This window comes from Coffea eugenioides, chromosome 5, assembly GCF_003713205.1.
Source record: "Coffea eugenioides isolate CCC68of chromosome 5, Ceug_1.0, whole genome shotgun sequence".
Classification (NCBI taxonomy): Eukaryota; Viridiplantae; Streptophyta; class Magnoliopsida; order Gentianales; family Rubiaceae; genus Coffea; species Coffea eugenioides.
In genome coordinates this window covers 22,136,443-22,158,237 of record NC_040039.1, presented here as the reverse complement: position 1 = coordinate 22,158,237, position 21,795 = coordinate 22,136,443, and positions in this window count along the sequence as shown.

Sequence of the window (21,795 nt, the reverse complement as noted above, 5' to 3'; positions counted from 1 at the left end):
TGAGAACCCGTAATTTGCATTTCTAGGTTTTCGCATTTTTCATTGCTTGTTTTCTGCATTTTCGTGATTAGGAAAAAATTCTAGATATTGTTAAGGAGCAGATATAGTTTTTAGATGATTTTTCTAGTATCGAATAGGTTTTGAGAAATTAAGAGCGTATACTGGATGTGGGACCCACTAGTGCGAAAAGTTCGGAAAAATTCGGCCAACTAGGTTAAGTTTTGAATACTGGAATTAAATTACCGGGTGTTATGAGATATTTAGAGGTTGCCAAGTGGATAGGTGTGAGAGAGACAAAAGTTAGGCAAACCATTAATGCAAGTGACATGTGTCACTTAGAGATTAAATTGTACTTTTGACTTACTATTCATGCTTTTACCATTTTACCAAAATAACTCAAAAATTTGACCCAAAAATTCCCACAAATATCAAGCTCATAGCCGGCCCTCATTAGAGAGAAAAGAAAAGAAAAGATCTTCCAAAATTTGATCCAAACTTGCTCAATCTTCCACTCCTACCGTTTAATTCTGGTTTTGCTCCACAAAACTCCTCCACTTGGTGATTTTAAAGTGATTGGTGAAGTTGTTTGAAAAGCTAAGGTGACCAATAGCTCTCTCTCTCTTGTTTTAAAGGTAAGTTGTGAAGAACCACCCTCCTCCTTTAATTGATGCTTAAATCATGCTTAGTGGTTGTATGAGATGCAAATTTATGGGTTATTTCTTGATTTGTGATTGAAATGATGAAGTTTTATTATTTTTGGGGATTTTTCTGTTTTACTATAAGCATGATTGTGTGGCTATCTATGATGATTGGAAATGGTCTATATTGACTCTAGGAGGTGGGAAAAGTGATTAATTGCAACCAATTTCTGTTTTGGAAGAAAATTGAAAAAACCTAGGGTTCTTAAGGGAGCATTCTGTCCGAATTTTTAGGTCCTAGATAGAGGCCGAATTGGCCTTATCTCAAAACATGAAAGTTGTAGCTAATGACATTTTAAAGGTTTCTACAAAATTTCAAGTCAATCGGAGTTGTGTGGAATGAGAAAAGTCGAAATTACTATTGCTGTTCTTGTTTTACCCGAATGTAAGAATTGCGCCTGTAATTGGTTGTTTTGGTCAGGATTTCTTCCGAATTGGTTGTTGAGGTCTTCTGATGAAATGTAACCCTGTTTCTTAGCTTTCATCTGGTTTTGAAATTTCTTGATTTGGAATTGGATAACCTGATTTATGATGTTTCCGTTAGAATGCGTTTTGTGAATCTGTTTTTCCGGTTCTGGTGTAGTTTATTGCATGTTTGACCTAGTTACCGTCGAAACTGGACTGACTGGCCTTCTTCAATATTGTAGCCTCTTATGTCCTGAATATATCTACAAAATTTCCGGTCAAACGGATCTGTGTAGCTCGAGTTATAACCAAAACACTCGCACCTGTTTTGTACCCTGAAATTGTGTACGTTTTGAATTTCAGCCTCTGACCGTGCATTTTTCGGTTTTGATCCTGTACGATCTGGGTGTCGACTCCTTCATAAGAAATTTATATCTTGGTTTTAGCTTCGAAACGGTATAAAGTGCGTCGAATTCCGAGTTCCGTAGCTTCCGTTATGACCAAAACAAGATTGATCGTCAGAACTGCCTTTGATCTGGACAGTTCTGACGGGTACTTTGGCACTCAATTTTCGTTCTGTTCTGAATGGATTCAGGTCTTGACCAAAACATCAAAGTTTTAATCTTATGTCTCAGCTTTCAAATTCCTTTGGAATTTCCTGATTTCGATTTGTGAGCTGGGAGTTATGGTCCAGCAAACATACCCTGTTCGTCACTCTAAAGTGCGAATTTCTTGAACGATTTTCCATACTTTCGACCTATTTCTGTTCAGATCCGGACTTAGGTGTCTTCATGAAAATAGTATCCCTTCCTCTTAGCTTCGTAACGGTACCTCATGTACCTTGATCCGACATTCCTAGGCTAACGTTTGATCAAAACAGTTTGAGAAGGCAGATTTGACCATTTCCGTTTGCCGTTCCGCGCGGGCGCGTGCACCCGTTTTGCCGTTTCCGCACTTGCATGTGCCGATTTTGCCGTTTTGCTTGTTCTAAGTATGTTAGTAGCCGTTTTTGATATATTGTGACACAATCTTCAATTTCAGACGTTGGTGAGCTAGGTGGAGCCGGTGGGGCCTAATAGCTACTCCTCGCGGCACGAATTTCGTACTTTTCTCTTTTGTTCGTTGTGTAAGTATTCAGGCCGCTCTTATGTGTTAGTTGCTTATGTGTTTTGATATGTATGAAAAGGGTACCTAGGCGAGGGTGTACTTTATCGCACTCGACCTAAACCCTAATTTACGCACACATTTGTATATGGCATATGTATATGAATCATTTTGGAACTAAACCCCTTGAGCTTGTGGCTCGGGGTGACTTTTGAATAATTTTGTGAAGTTTGTGAGTTTGGGGTTGATCTTCCGACCGAGATGGACTATTCGAGCCGGTCAGGGCTTGGTCGAAGCCAGTCCAACTTAGTCTGAGGTCACCAAGTTTGTAAATCCGGTTCACCGAGAATGTGGACCAAGTTTGTGACCCGAGCTTGTGACTCAAGCTCAAGTTTGTGATTTCGTTCGCCCGGGCAAGTTTGTGAGGTGACTGGCCAGTGAGGGTGATAAGGTGTTCGGTGGGTGTACAAGTGAAGTTTCTACGGACCTTATTTATGGTCGACGGAGTGTCGACAGGAGATCACGCATGGAAAATGACTTGGCTTTGGAGCCACCTGTATCCTTATTATGTGATGTTACTTTTCTGCTTTTGCTTTACTCTTACTGTGCAATTGTTGTTAAGTGAGATTTACGCTTTTGCCCCTGTTTACTTACTAAGCATATAGCTTACCCCTTTCCTTTTGTTTTCCTTAGCAGGGGCCGACGCGGGGACTTTTGACACATACACTAGTATAGTTAGGTTTGATTGTAATAGTCGGACAGTTAGGATGTTTGTTTTTGTTTGGTGGTTTGTAAAAGAACCCTCCATAGGGTCTACCTTCTGCTGGTTGTTATTCTAATGTATTAGAGTGGTTTGACTCGATACTTTTGAAGATGTAAATAGACCTCTTTTGGCGTTAGATATCTTGTGAATAGTATGCTTGTAGGTTTATTTAATTTTATTGTTTTAAAATTTTGAGTCCCGGCGAGAGCTGGGTAGGCGGCCCGCCGAACCCTTTGGTTCGCCTTAGGGGGAGGTGGGGCCGTCACAGATCTGGCTGCTAGCATTCAGCTTGGGGTCGAAACATTTGGAGCTCATTTGAGCCATGTAAACTCAGAACCTTTAAACCCGCATGATTACCAGTAGGGAAAGGGAAAGTGAATCTTGTTTTTGGCGTTCATTTTCTTGTTCATTTTATGGTTTGGAATCTGATACCTTTAAGAGTTGGAGTTTGAATTTTCAACCAGTATTCATGGCTGTTTTCCTGCGTCTTCTTGAAGCCGAAGACAAAGTGCTGTGGGAAGAACAAAAAAATTTCCAGCTTTGCATGTGTTTTTCTGTTAAATGTTTAAACCCATGGCATGTTTGACATCTTGTTTGTCTCAGGGTCTGAGCTTAAGCATGTTTTCTTGAACGTTTGGTTGGCAATTTCAAACCAAAGTTAAGGATTGTTTGCTGCACTACATTTTATAGCTCACGAAGTTAACAGCTTCTAAAGCCATCGCACAACAGCCCATTTGCATGATAGCTCCCGTTAGCTTTGCATTCGGTGTGTGATTTTGTATGCATGATGGAGTATTTGGAATTATAATTTGGGTAGGAATTTGAGGTTGGGTTTAGATTTGAAATGTTTATCGACAATTTGAGTGCATGAAAGTCTGCTGCAACAGGTCTTAAGTTCTGTTTTTTGTTGCAGCGATGTTGGTAGAGTTGTTTCTTGTTGGTGACTGAAGTTTTGTTTAGCTAGAATTCTTCTTGGGTCTGTTGGTTGTTGGTAGGTGATGCCATTGTGGGCGTTTGCTGCAATTTGTTGCAGCAAAGTATGGTATAACAGCAGGCCATAGCACAAACATTGTTTTGTAGATGAGTAAAAGCATTCGCTGCTCCAAGTTCTTTTTTTTGCTGACTCTATGTTCAGTTTCCTTGTTGTTTTCAGTGAAGTAAACAATGGTATTTGGTTGCTTAGTTTAGGATTTTGATTTCCGGTGAAGATGTTTAGATTAAAGTCATGCATTCGGTCCATAAATATGCGTTTGTAAATGAAAAGGCATCAAGCTTTCAGTTGCAGAAGCTTTCTTCAAATCTGATTTGCATAACTTTGGTGCTTAAAAAGAAGGATTTCATGATGGGAAATGAGATGAATGTTTAGTGATTGTGTTGCACTAGTTGTTTGAGATATTGAAATGTTGATTGCTTGAATTAATTAAGTGAAAAGGAAGCCGCGGCTGAAATTGTATACAAGCCTTCATTAGATGCTTCAATATTCTCGTTGCAAAAACGTTTCATGGTATTTTGCATGGGTTTTGCATGAGGTGTTCCAAAAATTGCCTCTTAACCCCCCCCCCCCAAGTCCTTTTTTGTTCTACTATGGCTTGAAAAATTGGGAAGACTAATTAATTGGGTCCCATAAAAATGTTGTTCTTGATTGATATGTTTTAATGTGGTTCTTGGACAGATTATCCATGAATTTTAGAATGAATTTTTGAGGATTAATCGTTTTTGAGGGATTTATGATTTTGATTTGGCTTTTTTTAGTGAAATTTTTGAGTATTTTGTTGTTTAATTGTAACAAGTGATTTTTTGTTTTATTTTCGTGAATTTTAGCATTTGATTTTGATAGGTCTCATCTTAAGCCATCAATTTTGGTATTTTATTTTAGACCCTTAAAACTTTTTAATTATTTTATTTAGGACCTTATTTGCTTTAATTTCTTGCATATGGATGGTTTATTTTACGTAAATACCCTAAGTGACTCCATTTCGTGTTTAACTTCATGTAATTAATTGTTAATTAAAGTGATGCCTTGATCCTTTTTATTGTTTTGGAGGGTAAATAAGTAATTTCACTCCATTAGGACCCCAATTCAAGGGAGGTACACTCTATCCCTTATTTTTTATTTTTACTTGATCCTATGTATTTTTATGTGTTTTTTTATGTGTGTCATTGCATGACTTTGAATATTTTATTTTTCATTTATTTATTTCTTTAGTTATTTCATTTGCTTTAATTTTGGGCGTTTATTCTAATCAATTATTTGGAAGGCATTTAAATGCCAAGTTGTAATAGTTAGGTATTTATTTTAATTATTTTATTTCATTTCCCCCTTTAGATTGTAGTAGGCCCCCCTCAAATGTAATAGTTAGGGTTTATATTCGCTTTATTTCTTGTTTGTGTGGTTTGCATGCCTATGTGCTATGTGTTACCGCTTTCTTAGGGTCTTGCATCTAGATATTATTGTTATTCTTGGTTTTGATGATCACAAAAGTTCTTTGAAATGTCTATCTAACCTTTCTTCAAATATAAGTGTTTTTGCCTATCAAAGAATCAGGTACTAAAATGTCATGAATTGCAAATCAACCAAAAGAAGAAGCAAAAACAGGACACTCATGTCGGACGTCCGAAAGGAAACTGTCGGACGTCCGAAGGGATGAAGAACATCAGGAAGGAGTCTCTGTCGGACGCACATCGATCATGTCGGACGTCCTAAAAATTCCACAAAGTTTTGATGACTCTCTGCCAAGACTCTGTCGGACGCTCGCAAGGAATCATCGGACGTCCTAAAGGATCGGACGCATGCTTCGGACGAACATCGATATCATCGGACGTCCTAAAAATTCTTCGAAGATTTGATAACTCTCTGGACGACGTTCGGACACTGAAGCTCGGACGATAAAATTCCATCGGACGTCCGAACAACAACTTGACTGTTTTTCGGACGATGGGTTCGGACGATGAATACGCCATCGGACGTCCGACAGCCCCAACGGCTAGCTGACTCTTCATATGCCTTCTATCCGTTGGATGTATTAATGAAGCCCATTTTTGGTTCCCTTCAAATACAAACGACTCTAAGTCAGATAGGCGCTTTTGCACACTTGGTCTACAAGATCTCAAGAGATATTTTAGCTAGAAAATAGTCTCCAAAGTTAGATTTGTTCTTTAAGTGGTGTGAACTTCTGGTGAGCTTTTCTCTTGTGGTTGAAAGTTTCTTTAGTGTAGCTTTGTTGAGGGTTATCTGAGTGTTTGTAAAACTTCTTAGCTTGACTAAGTGAGGCTTAGGGCAAGGAGGAAGTGCTCCCTCCATTGTACATCTAGTTGATCATCTTTCATCAAAGAGAAGTTGCTCAACCTTGTGATTGGTCTTCAAGTTTGAGGAAAGCTTGGTAGACAATTGGTTTGATTTCCTATTTTACTTTTTGTTTAATAAAATTCTCATTGCTTATCTATACTTGTTTTTCTGATCAATATTGCTATTGTCTTCTAATCTACTTGGTCGATCTTTACTAGAAAAGAAGGTAAATTTTTATTAAAGAAAAAGTACATAAATTTGGTTAAGATTTTAATCAACCCAATTCACCCCCCCTCTTGGTTGTATTTGGGACTTACAATTGGTATCAGAGCTTGGTCTCCTTGAGATTAAGCTCTAACGGCTTGGAGTAAAGATGACAACATGTCATGCTATGTTTGTTGAGGGGCAATCTGTTACGAGGCCTCCCATGTTCAGTGGCTCCAACTATGTTAGCTGGAAAGAACGGATGATTATCTTTTTGCAATCTATTGATATTGAACTATGGTTTATTGTGAGTGAAGGACCGCATGAAGCTAACTTTCTTGATGCAGATACAGGGTTGCTTTGGCCAAAAATGAGAGCTGAAATGAATGCTCAAGATAGGACTAACCTCACATTGAATGCCAAGGCCATGAATGTTCTTTATAGTGCCCTAGATTCAAATGAATCAATTAGAGTAAAAGGCTGCAAATCGGCCAAAGAAATGTGGGATAAACTAAGAGAAATCCATGAGGGTGGTGACAACGTTAAAGAACAGAAAAAGGCTATCTTGGTCACAAAATATGAATCATTTAGAATTGAACCTCTTGAGGATATTGACAAAATGTATTGCAGGTTCACTGACTTGATCAAAGATCTTGAGGTGTTAGGCAAAGAGTACACCTTGGGAGAGAAGAACAGGAAAATTCTCAATGCGTTGGGCAAAGAATGGGAAAATAAAGTGACTGCAATAGAGAAGGCTAAGGATTTAAGTTATGTGCCTATTGAATCTATCATTAACTCACTAACCTCTTATGAGTTGAAACTGAAATCTAAAGTGCAGGAGGAAGAGGAAGCCAGAGCAAAGAGAAACATTGCTCTAAAGACTACTCAAGGTGAAGATGATACAGCTCACTTGGATGATGAAGACTCGGATGGTGATGATAATGATCTTGCTCTCATCACCAGAGGCTTCAAGAGAATCTTGAATAAAAGAAAGTTTAGAAGGGGAGGACCTAGCAATCAATTCCAGAATCAGCCATCTATCGCAAAGTACAAAGGAAAACAGGATTTCAACAAGAAACAGTTGGACAAATGCTTCGAATGTGGACAACTTGGACACTATGCAAACGAATGCCCCATGAAGAAGATGAAAGATGGAAAAGCTGATCGGAAGCCAAGATTCAACAACTTTCAGATTACTTGGAATGAATGCAACTCCGAAGGGGAAGTAGAAGAAGAAGAAGAATCAGCTCAAATGGCCTTCATGGCTATTGAAAATAATGAGGTAACTTCCACACACTCTCAATCTGAAAGTGATGATGATGAAGATGATGATCTTGAATCCTTTGTTGAAAAACTGCATAATGCCTTGAAGGAATCTTATGATAAAAACAAGCAGTTAAAACAGAAAATGGCTTTTCTCATTCAAGAAAATGCAAGTCTTTTTCAACAAAATAAACAACTAAAGACTGACAATGAAAGTCTTGTAAGAGCCGGATGTAATGTTCAAAATGAGCTTGATAGAAAGACAAATATTTGTGAAATTCTGAAGGAAAGACATGGTGATTTGAAAAGAAGAATGGACAACTTGGATGAGACTTTGAAAGCAAGAAAGCAGGAGTTTATCAAAAGGAACATGTCATCTACACATCCTACTACTTTTCAAAGAACATTTGCACACAACAAAAATGCACATGGTTTCACAACATATAGAAGAGGTGGATTGAGATATGTCAAACCAGTACATGTTAAGGACTCTCCCATTATGTGTGGTTTTTGTTGTCAAAGAGGGCATTTGAAAGGTGATTGCTATGTGAAAAGAAATCTGAACAAAGGGATGAAATGCATGTGGTTAGTTAGATACAATGCTAACTATTGTGGACCCAAAAATTAAAATGGGTACCAAACACTTTCTCTTTTCAGGAAAAATGCTCAAACAAGTCCAAATGGTTTATTGATAGCGGTTGCTCAAGGCATATGACCGGTGATCCCTCTTTGTTCATAAAGCTGAAATCAAAGTCAAGTGGAAAAGTGACATTTGGTGATGATGTGAAAGCTAAGACAATTGGAATAGGTGATGTTGGTAAGGATGGTGATACTTTTGTCCATAATGTGCTCTTAGTTGATAACTTAAGTTATAACTTGCTTAGTGTTAGTCAATTGTGTGATAAAGACTTGAAAGTGTTGTTTAAAAAACATGAATGCATTGTGCTTGATTCCAAATATAATATTGTGTTCAAAGGTAAGAGGTTCAACGACATATATATTGTGGTTCTTGATAAAATTGATTCTTCTAGTTTAAAATGTCTTAAAGCTTCAAATGAAGATCCTTGGTTGTGGCATAGAAGACTTTGTCATTTTAACATGGATTTACTAAAGGAAATTTCGAAAAAGGAGTTGGTTAGAGGCTTGCCAAAAATCAGTTTTGATAAGGACAAAATATGTGATGCATGTCAATTTGGGAAGCAAACAAAAAATTCCTTTAAACCTAAGATGTGTGTATCTACTTCTAAACCTTTGGAACTCTTGCATCTTGATTTATTTGGTCCCACTCAAATTACTAGCTTGGGAGGTAAAAGATATTGTTTTGTAATTGTTGATGATTATTCTAGATACACTTGGGTGATATTTCTTGCTCATAAAGATGATGCCTTCAAGAATTTTACTTCATTGTTTGCTAAAGTGCAAAATCTGCTTGGGTTAAAAATTGTTAGGATTAGAAGTGATAATGGGACGGAATTCAAGTATTGTGGTTTTCCAGAATTTTGTGATCATAATGGTATAACACATGAGTTCTCTATTGCAAGGACTCCATAGCAAAATGGTGTTGTAGAAAGGAAAAACAGGACTCTTCAAGAGGCTGCTAGAACTATGTTGAATGAATGTAGGTTGCCTAAATATCTTTGGGCTGAAGCGGTAAACACTGCATGTTATGTGATGAATAGAATACTCTTGAGACCTATTTTAAAGAAAACTCCTTATGAGCTGATTTTTGATAAGAAACCTACGGTTGGTTATTTCAAAGTATTTGGTTGTAAATCCTTTATTTTGAATCTAAAGGAACATCTTGGTAAGTTTGATAAAAAATCTGATGTAGGAATATTTTTGGGGTATTGTGAGAATAAAAGAGGATATAGAGTTTTTAATAGAAGGACTCTTGTGATTGAAGAAGCTATACATATAACATTTGATGAAACCAATGATGATAATGCCAAAAGTTCGTGTGAGGATGATGATGTAGGTGTTTAAGAAGGAATGGAAAAGCTATCAATTGGAAATGAAGGAAGCTCTAAACCAGCAGCAACTGAAATGGAAAATGAAGTTCATAATGATCAAGAAGAGGAAGATGAAGACAAAAATGATGATCCACTCAAAGATCTTCCCAAGGCTTGGAAATTCAGCCAAAATCATCCAAAAGAGCTTATAATTGGTGATCCATCCGAGAAGGTAAACACTCGTTCCTCATCTAGAAAATTGATTGACAATTTTGCTTTAGTTTCTCTTTTTGAACCTAAAAATATCAATGATGCTTTAAAGGATGAGAACTGGATTTTGGCAATGCAAGAGGAACTTAATCAATTTGAGAGAAATGAAGTTTGGACACTTGTTAATAGACCTCAAAATCAACCTATCATTGGCACAAAGTGGATTTTTAGAAATAAGTTGGATGATAAAGGTGTTGTTGTAAGAAATAAAGCCAGATTAGTTGCTAAAGGATATGTACAAGAAGAAGGAATTGATTTTGATGAAACATTTGCTCCCGTAGCTAGATTAGAATCTATTAGAATGCTTCTTGCTTTTGCATGCTTTAAAGGCTTCAAATTGTTTCAAATGGATGTTAAAAGTGCTTTTTTAAATGGTTTTATTGATCAAGAAGTATATGTGGATCAACCCCCCGGTTTTGAAAATACAAAATTTCCAAGTCATGTGTTTAAACTATCTAAAGCTTTATATGGTCTAAAACAGGCTCCAAGAGCTTGGTATGAAAGACTAAGTGGTTTTTTGATTGAAAATGGTTTCAAAAGGGGTGTTGTGGACACCACACTTTTTACTAAGCAAGTGTTGAATGACCTTCTTATTGTGCAAATATATGTTGATGACATTATTTTTGGTGCTACTAATGAGTATCTATGTAAGGAGTTTTCCACCACTATGCAAAGTGAATTTGAAATGAGTATGATGGGAGAATTAAATTTCTTCCTTGGACTTCAAATACATCAAGCTCTTGAGGGAATTTTTATAAATCAAGCAAAATATACCAAGGAATTGCTGAAAAGGTTTGGTATGGAGGACTCAAAGCAAGTTGGAACTCCAATGTGCACCTCTACAAAGCTTGACAAAGATGAAGAAGGTAATCATGTGGATGAAAAGCATTATAGAGGTATGATCGGAAGCCTTCTCTATTTAACCGCAAGTAGACCTGATATTATGTTTGCTGTTTGCTTGTGTGCTAGATTTCAGTCTTGTCCAAAAGAATCACATTTGAATGCTGTAAAAAGGATTTTTAGATATTTGAAAGGTACATTAAACTATGGTCTTTGGTATGCTAGATTTAATGAGTTTGCACTATATGGTTATTCGGATGCTGATTTTGGAGGTTGTCGTGTGGATAGAAAGAGTACTAGTGGAACTTGTCATTTTCTTGGAAATTGTTTAGTCTCTTGGTTTAGTAAGAAACAAAATGCAATCTCTTTGTCTACAACCGAAGCGGAATATATTGCCGCTAGTGCATGTTGTGCTCAACTTTTATGGATGAAGCATACCTTGAATGATTTTGGATTATTGTATGATTGCATACCTGTATTCTGTGATAATACTAGTGCCATAAATCTGACCAAAAATCCCACTCAACATTCTAGGACTATGCATATAGATATAAAGCACCACTTATTCCCGTATCTTGTACCAAAAAAGTAAAAATTGCTTAAATTAGTTTTTCTAAAACACAATCTATGCTGAAATTTTACAAAAGCTGCCATATCGATCTATTCATGCATCATAGATTCAAAATTACGAATAATCGAAAAAATTCATCTAAATTGTCATAACTTCGACTCTCAAAAAATTTAAAAACACGTCTTGACTGATTTCCTGCAACATTTCAAATTGCCCGTCGACTGCAACCTTCCACGCCACAAACGTCGTTTCTAATCGGCCTCCAAGTTTGCAACGGCTCATTTTTTAAATCAACTTTCTTCCTCATTTGCTTCAGACTCTTCCTATTCTATTTCCTCTCGGACGAAAACTCTCTCCTCTCTCACTCTCAAATTCATACTTCTCTGAAACCCTCATTCCCAAATTGACCCAACCAAAACTTTTCCTGACTGATTGCGATTCATTTCTCCTGATCATTTCATCGAATCGCATAACATTTCGCAAATTCCCAAATTTCCCTCCAAACCCTACTCTTTCATAACTGCTCTGACAACTCTTGATCAAGGCCTTTTTGTCCCAAAATTTCTGTGCGATTCACTTCCATACAACTGTGTGCATCATTTGCATTCCTGATTCCACACATTTCACACAATGGTGAATCTAAGGGGAGGAAAGGTTACTGCCGGACGCAAGCATTCACTCAGGGATGAGGATGAGGATCTTCCTACTGTCAAACGGACATCCAAACGCTTCAAAAGAGGAGCCATCAAGAGTCAAGTGTCACGGCCTACACCACAACCATCCTCTCAGCCTGAATCTGGACAGGGAACATCTTCTCAACCGCCTCCAAAATCAGCCCCACTCCCTGCATTCTTTGATGATGCTGCAAAAGACAAACACTCCTGGATATCCCAGAAATGTGTCATCCCTCAACGCACTGTCAATTCTTCTGAATTTCACCAAATAGGTTTAGAATCCATTCTGAGTCTGTTTGCTTTCCAGAAATGGTCACATCTCATTTCTATGCCTAATGTCTATTATCCTGAAATGCTGTTTCAATTCTTTGCCAATCTTAGGAAAGGCACTGATCAAACTGAGATTATGTCCAGGGTTAAAGGGGTAGACTTAATCTTTGATTCTGAAATTGTGAATGAGATTTTAAAAACTTCTATTGAACCTGGATACAAGAGTAAAATTGCAAATTTCTTTTCCTATGAAGAGCATCCAAATGTTGATAATCATTTTGATGGGGCTAAGATGGTCACATCTCATTTCTATGCCTAATGTCTATTATCCTGAAATGCTGTTTCAATTCTTTGCCAATCTTAGGAAAGGCACTGATCAAACTGAGATTATGTCCAGGGTTAAAGGGGTAGACTTAATCTTTGATTCTGAAATTGTGAATGAGATTTTAAAAACTTCTATTGAACCTGGATACAAGAGTAAAATTGCAAATTTCTTTTCCTATGAAGAGCATCCAAATGTTGATAATCATTTTGATGGGGCTAAGATGATGACTTATTTTAAAAGAAGCTTTTCTTCGCCTGCTGATGCTAAACTGAATGATCTTGCCCCTGTGAATCTAATTGCCTTTTCAATCATTTCAAACCTGCTTGTGCCTACTGATGGCCATAGAACTGATGCAAACAAAATGGAGTTGTATCTCTTTTACTGTTTTCAAGAAAAAATTCGTATTGATTTTGGTTTTGTCATGTGCAAGTTTTTGCTTCGCTATGCCACTGATTCTCGCAGAAAATTATCTTATGAAAAGTTTCTTCAAAAGATTTTTGAGTATTACAAAGTTCCAATTCTAGGTGTTTGTCCCAAAGAAGCATCTTCTTATGCCTTTACCAAAGGATATTTTGAAAGGAAAAATCTTGTTTTTAAAGATAATATGTGGGCTTATAAGGGGGCATCGTCCAGTGAACATAGGTCTAAGGCTGCACATGATCCTTCATCTATTCCACTCACTCCCATTCATCCTAGGAAATCTGCCACTAAGGCATCTTCATCCTCCAATGATGAAGTGATTGAGCTTCTTCATGAACTCAAACAGCATGTTCTTCTTCTAGAACATGGCCTAATGCTCACCATGTCCTCTGAGCAACAAACTGCCTTTCTAGACAAAAAGAACCTTCTTTTTCCCCCCACCTGTGGTTGAGGAAGTCTCACATGACAAAGAACCTCGAACCACTGATCCAGGTTCATCAGTTCCAGATCCGAATTCATCAACTCCTGTGACTCCTCATGGCCCTTCCACATCAGACAAAGGCAAGGCACCAATTGAAGAAGCTGCTGAAGATGATGAAGAAACTGATGAGGAAGACCTCTCTCAATATCAGCTCTCTCGAAGAACACCTGGATCCACATAGTTCACTACTTAGGACATTTGCATTCTGTTTGTCTATTTTATGTGTTTGTAATGTTCAACATTTGTAATGTTTTTCTTTGTTGGTACTGTATGTTTATGTTAAGTACTTTGAATGATGACTGTGTTTTTATGTGTTTATGGATGTTTAAGTATTTCATTGATGAATGTGTTTGTGGATGTGTTATGTGATTGGTTGCCCTTTTGTGATGACAAAAAGGGGGAGAGGACTGGATTGATTGATGATTGATGATTGGTGTTGATTGATGATTAGTGTTGATTGATGATTGATGATATTGGATTGATTGCCTGTTGGCTGCTTAAATTGTTTTTGGATAATTGTTTAATTCGGTTGGGCAGCCAAGTGAGGGGGAGCTTTTCAAATTTTTTTTATGATTCATTAAGTAAGGGGGAGTTCTTGTCTATTGAGAAAGGGGGAGTTTTTATTGCAATCATCAGATCTCATTTCAAACTTTTGTTTTGTCATCATCAAAAAGGGGGAGAATGTTATTCTTGGTTTTGATGATCACAAAAGTTCTTTGAAATGTCTATCTAACCTTCTTCAAATGTTATTCTTGGTTTTGATGATCACAAAAGTTCCTTGAAACGTCTATCTAACCTTCTTCAAATATAAGTGTTTTTTGCCTATCAAAGAATCAGGTACTAAAATGTCATGAATTGCAAATCAACCAAAAGAAGAAGCAAAAACAGGACACTCATGTCGGACGTCCGAAAGGAAACTGTCGGACGTCCGAAGGGATGAAGAACATCAGGAAGGAGTTTCTGTCGGACGCACATCGATCATGTCGGACGTCCTAAAAATTCCACAAAGTTTTGATGACTCTCTGCCAAGACTCTGTCGGACGCTCGCAAGGAATCATCAGACGTCCTAAAGGATCGGACGCATGCTTCGGACGAACATCGATATCATCGGACGTCCTAAAAATTCTTCGAAGATTTGATAACTCTCTGGACGACGTTCGGACACTGAAGCTCGGACGATAAAATTCCATCGGACGTCCGAACAACAACTTGACTGTTTTTCGGACGATGGGTTCGGACGATGAATACGCCATCGGACGTCCGACAGCCCCAACGGCTAGCTGACTCTTCATATGCCTTCTATCCTTTGGAAGTATTAATGAAGCCCATTTTTGGTTCCCTTCAAATACAAACTACTCTAAGTCAGATAGGGACTTTTGTACACTTGGTCTACAAGATCTCAAGAGATATTTTAGCTAGAAAATAGTCTCCAAAGTTAGATTTGTTCTCTAAGTGGTGTGAACTTCTGGTGAGCTTTTCTCTTGTGGTTGAAAGTTTCTTTAGTGTAGCTTTGTTGAGGGTTATCTGAGTGTTTGTAAAACTTCTTAGCTTGACTAAGTGAGGCTTAGGGCATGGAGGAAGTGCTCCCTCCATTGTACATCTAGTTGATCATCTTTCATCAAAGAGAAGTTGCTCAACCTTGTGATTGGTCTTCAAGTTTGAGGAAAGCTTGGTAGACAATTGGTTTGATTTCCTATTTTACTTTTTGTTTAATAAAATTCTCATTGCTTATCTATACTTATTTTTCTGATCAATATTGCTATTGTCTTCTAATCTACTTGGTTGATCTTTACTAGAAAAGAAGATAAATTTTTATTAAAGAAAAAGTGCATAAATTTGGTTAAGATTTTAATCAACCCAATTCACCCCCCCTCTTGGTTGTATTTGGGACTTACAAAATCAGCCACTGAAATTTGTAACACAAGAAGAGTCCCATACAAAGTTTCAAACACAACAAGAGGAACTAAATTCAGAGTTTTGAGCATCAAGATATAACAGTTTAAAGTTGGCTGAATTTTGCACAGTGATCAGAATTTTTTCCAGATTTGAAGAGCCATCTTAGGGGCATCATTTGGATATTGAGATGTTATGAAAATTACACCAAATTTGATACACTTAAACCTCCATATATGGACTACTTCCTTATAAAAATTCAGGTAAAAACTCGCACAGAAAGGTAATTAACGAAACGACCATATTTGGGAAAATATCAAAGCTAATCTGCCAACCGTAGTTCTCTTCCTTTCTCAAAGGTTTTGTCTAACAGAATCAGCCCCAATTCGCTCCAGTTTTGAAACCAAAGTTCCAAAAACATTTAATAAGCAATTGATGAGCAATTGACACTAAAGTTTTCGAAATATAACATCTCAAAACAGATTTGACCATTCGGTCAGCAAGAAAGGAAAAACATCCAGTTTCCCAGCTTTGTCACACTTTCGAAATCAAGCCATATCTAACTCTATACAGACTCAATTTGAGAATGGTTGGTGGCGTCAAAAACTAGGTTCAAAATTCTACAATTTATCAGAAAACATCATTTTGAAAATCTTTTCACAAATGGGACAAAATCAAGCCACAAAATTCAGCTTCAAGTTTCATTCATATGAATAGTCGAAACAGAACAGCCAATTTTTTCGACTCACTGCGGTTCACTCAAAATGAACCAGTAGGAGATTTTTATACCATTGAAAAGCTATGAATGTCTAGTTTTGAATGCCACTAACCAAACTCAATTTTAACTTTTGTATAAAAAGTTACGTTCGAACAAAGAACACTGTCCGAGAACCCCTGCTATACATTTTTTCAGATTTGAATCTTGCCAAAACTCAAGTTTTGTGCAACCAAATGAAACGATTTTTGAAAGGCACTCTGTACACACAATATACAACATATATCCATCAATTTCACAGTCAACCAAGCATCAAAATTTCGAAAATAAAATAGAACAACATGGACAGAATTTTCGGCCAGCTTGTCCCTCACCACTTCCTTCGATTTCTCTCTACTTTCTAGCCAAAATCAACTTACTTAACATATAAACAACCATAATCAAACATTAAATCATCAAGTCAGCTACCCAAAGGTCTCATCAAGTCAGCTAGCCTATGATTTAAAGTGAAATAAATGGTTTCCTCAAGTCCGCTAGCCTATACGCGGTTAGGGTTTCAAACCCACGAAGATTAACTGCTAAACTTCTTGTAATTTGAAAGATAAAAGAGGTGGAGATATTACCCTTTAACCTTTGAAGAAAACCAGATTTTCTACTGAAATTCCTCCAAGAAAACTCCACAAGATTGCTTCTTACTCCAAGCTAGAATGAATCTCCAAGAAACTAGAAGGTTGGATGAAGATTTACAAGTGAATTGGAGCCAAAGAAATGGAGTTTTTCTTCTTCCTTTTTCCTCTTGGTTGGTCAGCTAAGCAAGGTGAGAGAGAGGAGGGTTTTGTGTGATGAAACTTGTGGGAAAAGAATGGAAGAAAGTAGCTTTATGTTGGGTACAAAAGTCAACTTTGAATAGTTGTCGCGCGAGGGTTTCATACCACCGTTTTCTCTCGGGTTTGATACACTCATGCACTAATCCTCCAAGGTACTTCCTTTAACACTGTAATTATTCACTCTTAGTAGTCTAGTATTAATTTCTCAAATCTCCAATTAGTCATGCGATGCAACTTTCGAGAAATTTTTCAACGCGCGCGCGATAAAGCGAAAATTTGAACTCACTCACCTCTAATCCCTCAATTAATTTTTCTTAGTCTACTATTGACAATTCTTAATTCTCCAAGATTATTGCACTCTTGGATCGAATATTGAATAGAAAAACTTGTACTCTCTACTTCTCGCTAAATGAGCCGCAGAAAAAAATTAAATTTGCTAACGGGACGTTTTAAAATTATAAGTGAGACCTTGTTCTATGTAAATTGATTTAAAATAATTGAAATAAATTATTTGGAGAAAACAGGTGAATAAATAATTAAATAACCCAATAAAATAAGCTAAAAATAAGAAAATTTTTTCGGGTCCTCACATCTTTCCCTACTTAAAAAGAATGTCGTTCTCGAAATTCACACCTAGGATAACATCATACCTCTTAATAGTTATACTTATCAGATCAATCAACAACTTACACTCTCCAACCCATATCTCACAATTTCTATTCATCCAATTAGCAATCAAACTTTGATTCCCTAACAGGCGTTTGAACTTCCAAGTCGTAGGGTAACTTAATCGGCCTCACGTCTACCCCACACATGAATCTAGGTTTGCAAAAGTGTGTGTTGTATCAGGGTCACTTAGAACCTTAGGTAATTAATGGAAAACAAGAATTATACCTTCAACGACCTTAGTGGAATTGAAAACCTATTGATGATCTAATGCATAAACCCTATCCGGCGCTTTAGATCGACTTCCTCCAGCACTAGATGGTGTAGATGTCGATTTGTTTGGCCTTTGAGTACTAACTCCTACTTTCGGCATACTTGGACAACTTGAAAACTGGTGCTCGGCACTACCACAGTACAAGCACTTTCCCGATTTCCTCCAACAATCATTTTTCACATGATTGGACTTGCCACAGTAATCACAACTAACTTGAGAATTCACGGCCTGACCACCAGAAGGTGTCCCTCTCAATTGACCCCGTCCATTGTGACCTCCTCTTAATTGAGTCCCTTTTGGTGTACTGGATGTCTCTACTCCTCCCGTTCCTTTTTCCTTTTTAGAAGGTGGGGCATTTTTACTTGCTTGCCCAGAGGAGTAACTAGGAGTGTTCCTTTTCTTAACATGGAAATCCCTAACTTGCAGCCTTGCGCTTTCGACTCTCTGTGCTTTCTTTAAGGATTCAGTAAATGTAGAGATTTGGGCTGCTGCTAACCCCTCCTGAATTTTCACATTAAGTCCTTGCACAAAGCGTCTTATCATTTTCCGTTCATTAGTCACTAATTTCGGAACATACTTAGAAAACTTAGTAAATTTCCCTTCATATTCAGCCACGCTAGAAGTCCCCTGTCTTAACTTTATGAATTCGTCCTCCCTTTTCTCTTGAATTAAGGGTGGAAGAAATTTCTCATTAAACTCTCTTGTAAAGTTCTCCCAGGTCCAAGAGGTCTGCGCTCTTTCCCATTTTCCCCTTATCACATCCCACCAACCACGTGCTACACCCTCAAATCGAAAGGTAGCAAAGTTCCCTCGTCTCTCCTCAATATAGTCTAGGGCGACAAATATATTGGTCATTCTCTCCAACTAGTTCTCCGCTAACTCAGGTCAGGTCCTCCGATAAACTTAGGCGGAGCAAATTTCAAAAATCTCTCCAAAGCCCTATCATCCCCTCTATCCTGAGCCCCAGGTTGATTAATAGGTCCTAGACCTTCTCGCTCTGCTAATTGCTCTAAAATATCCGTCATGTGGTTGATGGCAGTAACCACTTGGTCACCCTCTACATTTCCTTGTCCTTGGGTCTGTGACGGCCCCACCTCCCCCTAGGGCGTACCCCAGGGTTCGGCGAGTCGCCTGCCCAGCTCTCGTCGGGACTCACTCCCTCACTACAAACCTCAAACAAATTGCAATATAAATCTCAAATATACATCAAATCATACATACCCCGAGTACCAGAAAGTAAACCCTAGAAAAGTTGATAATTATAACCACCACAACAACTATATACATCTTGCCAATTAACTTATAACAAGTACAAGCTCACTCATCTAAAATCGAAACACTAAACACCTTCCCGAGCGATCCCCCGCGTCGGCCCCCTGTTAAGGAAAACAAATGGAATGGGGTAAGCTATATGCTTAGTGAGCAATCAGGGGGAAAAATAAAACTCACATAATTAAACAAGTAAATCAGGATATTTCACATCAATAACAGAAAGTAACATCACAAGTGTACGATACGGGTGGCTCCAAAGCCAATTCAATTCCCCGAACTTGAACGCCTGTTGACACTCCGTCAACCAAGTACTCATGGTCCATAGACTCCACTTAAACGTTCCCCGTTCACCTTATCAACCCCCGCTGGCCAGTCAACAGCACACAGCAGCTCGAGCGAAATAAAGTAACTTAGCTTTCGTCAAAGCTATAACAAGAAACTAAATCCCAAGTTTAGCATGGAACTATCTTCGACCAAGCCCCGGCTGGCTCGAATAGTTCGTCTAACCCTTGGAACCGGGCTGGAACCAAGCCCTGAGATATCCGATCTCTCAATAGATGGTATCTCTCAACAAGTGCACAACAAGATACTTATCCCAAGCAGCACACAGCAAATGGGGTTTAATTCAAGTCACGAGATCACCCCTATCAGCACACAGCAAAAGGGTGATACTCAAGTCATGTAATTCCCCTCCTCAGCACACAGCAAGAGGGTGATACTCAACATAAAGTATGTATTCTCACATAGGAAATCAAAACAAAGGATGGGCTTAGGTCGAGTGAGATAAAGTACACCCTCGCCTACGTACCCATTTAACATATACAAAGCACTTTAACAATTTCACATCAATAACCACCCAATTACTCACTTGATACAACTTGACACGAAAATGATACAATTCACGGAGCTTGACCGTCACCGTCAAAAGCCTCAAGATCTGTATGGGCAGATTATATACACACATGAATGAAACGGCCCTACAACAGCAATTTATAACTGAAACGATCGAATACAGTTGAAAACGGTCAAAATAATCAAAACGGTTACACGATCTTGTCCATAACGGGAGCTAGGGTTATCGGATCAAAATGTACTAGATAGTGTCTCGAACCTTAGACAAAAGGTTACAACTTCCATGAAGATAACTCAATCCATTTTTCAGTGTATCCAAGTTAAATTTGCAAAATATAAAACTAGGACTCCGAAGACTAGTTTATCTTTCTCGTGAAAATTCGGCGGCATGCCCCTTGTGTTTACCCATTTTCCAGCCATTTATGGCTTCAATATTTTACTCAATCCAACCCAAAGTTATCCATAACACAATTCCAATTCAATAGCCATTCCATAGGCTCATAACAACATAAGAACAAAAATCAAAGTGATAACAAGTGCGGAAATGTATCCAGCAAAAGACAGATTTGATGCGTGGTTGCGGAAATAACACATCCGAGGCTACGCTTATCGGATTGAGGCGCAGCTTATACCGTTTCGAAGCTAAGACACAGGGTTACAATTTTCATGAAGATCACTTAGTCCAGTTTCCAATGCAACCTAGTCAAATTCCCAATTTACAGAACCAAAATCCAACTAGTCGGCTAATTAACCGCACTGCACTGGAATGGTCATATCTCAGGTTACCAAGGTCCTATTAAGGTGTTCTTGGAGGAGTTTAAAAGCTAAGACAGAATACTAAAACTTTCATGTTTTGGAAAATGGCTAAATCCGAACGGATTATAGTGAATAAACACAGCCAAAAAGTCTGAACTGTCCACGCGGAACACTGGAATTTAACCTAGAGCAGCGAGGGTATTTTGGTCTTTTCATGTCCTACGTTGCTCCGATTGAGCTGAAATTTTGTAGACAACTATAAAATACCATTCTATACAACTTTTATGTTTTATACCAAGCCTAATTCGGCCTCTAACTATACGAAATAGAACCGGACAGAACAGGGTGAAATTTTTCCAGAAATCTGGAATTTTTGGTATTTCAAGCCAAACTTCACATTTATCTTGAATCTACCACTACCATCACCTTTACAAGATCATATACTATATATATACATCATATAACACCTAACCCACAAGAATTATAAGCAACTAAATCAAAACCCTAGCTCAAAATACAATCCTCTAATCATCACAACCACTTGAAAATAGGTATCACTAGCTCAATTCTAAGCTTAACAACCAACTTGATTATGATTAATGGAGAAGAAAAGGGTGATCAGCCAATATACCTTAAGTCAAAGCCTTGCAAGAGTGATCCTCCACCATTTCTTGAAAGTTTTGGTTCCCTTAGCTTCCCGAGCGTCCAAACTAACAATCAATCGGTTTAGTTTTTCTTGGTTGCACTCAAATGATTCAAACTCAAGATGGATTGAAGTTGTTTCTTTTGCTCTCTCTCTCTCCCTCTTAAGCTCGGCCAAAACCAGAAAAGAAATGAAGGAAATGAAGCTGAAATGAAGGATAAAAGGCAAGAAAAAAAATAAGCAAAGAGCCATAGGGTGGTGACACTTGGCACCACCAAAGCCATCCAAATTTCTCTCACTATCCCTTGCATTTTTGGCCACCAATTTCGGTCAAGCTAGCTGGAAATAAGGAGATATTTTGCTCAAGTATTAAT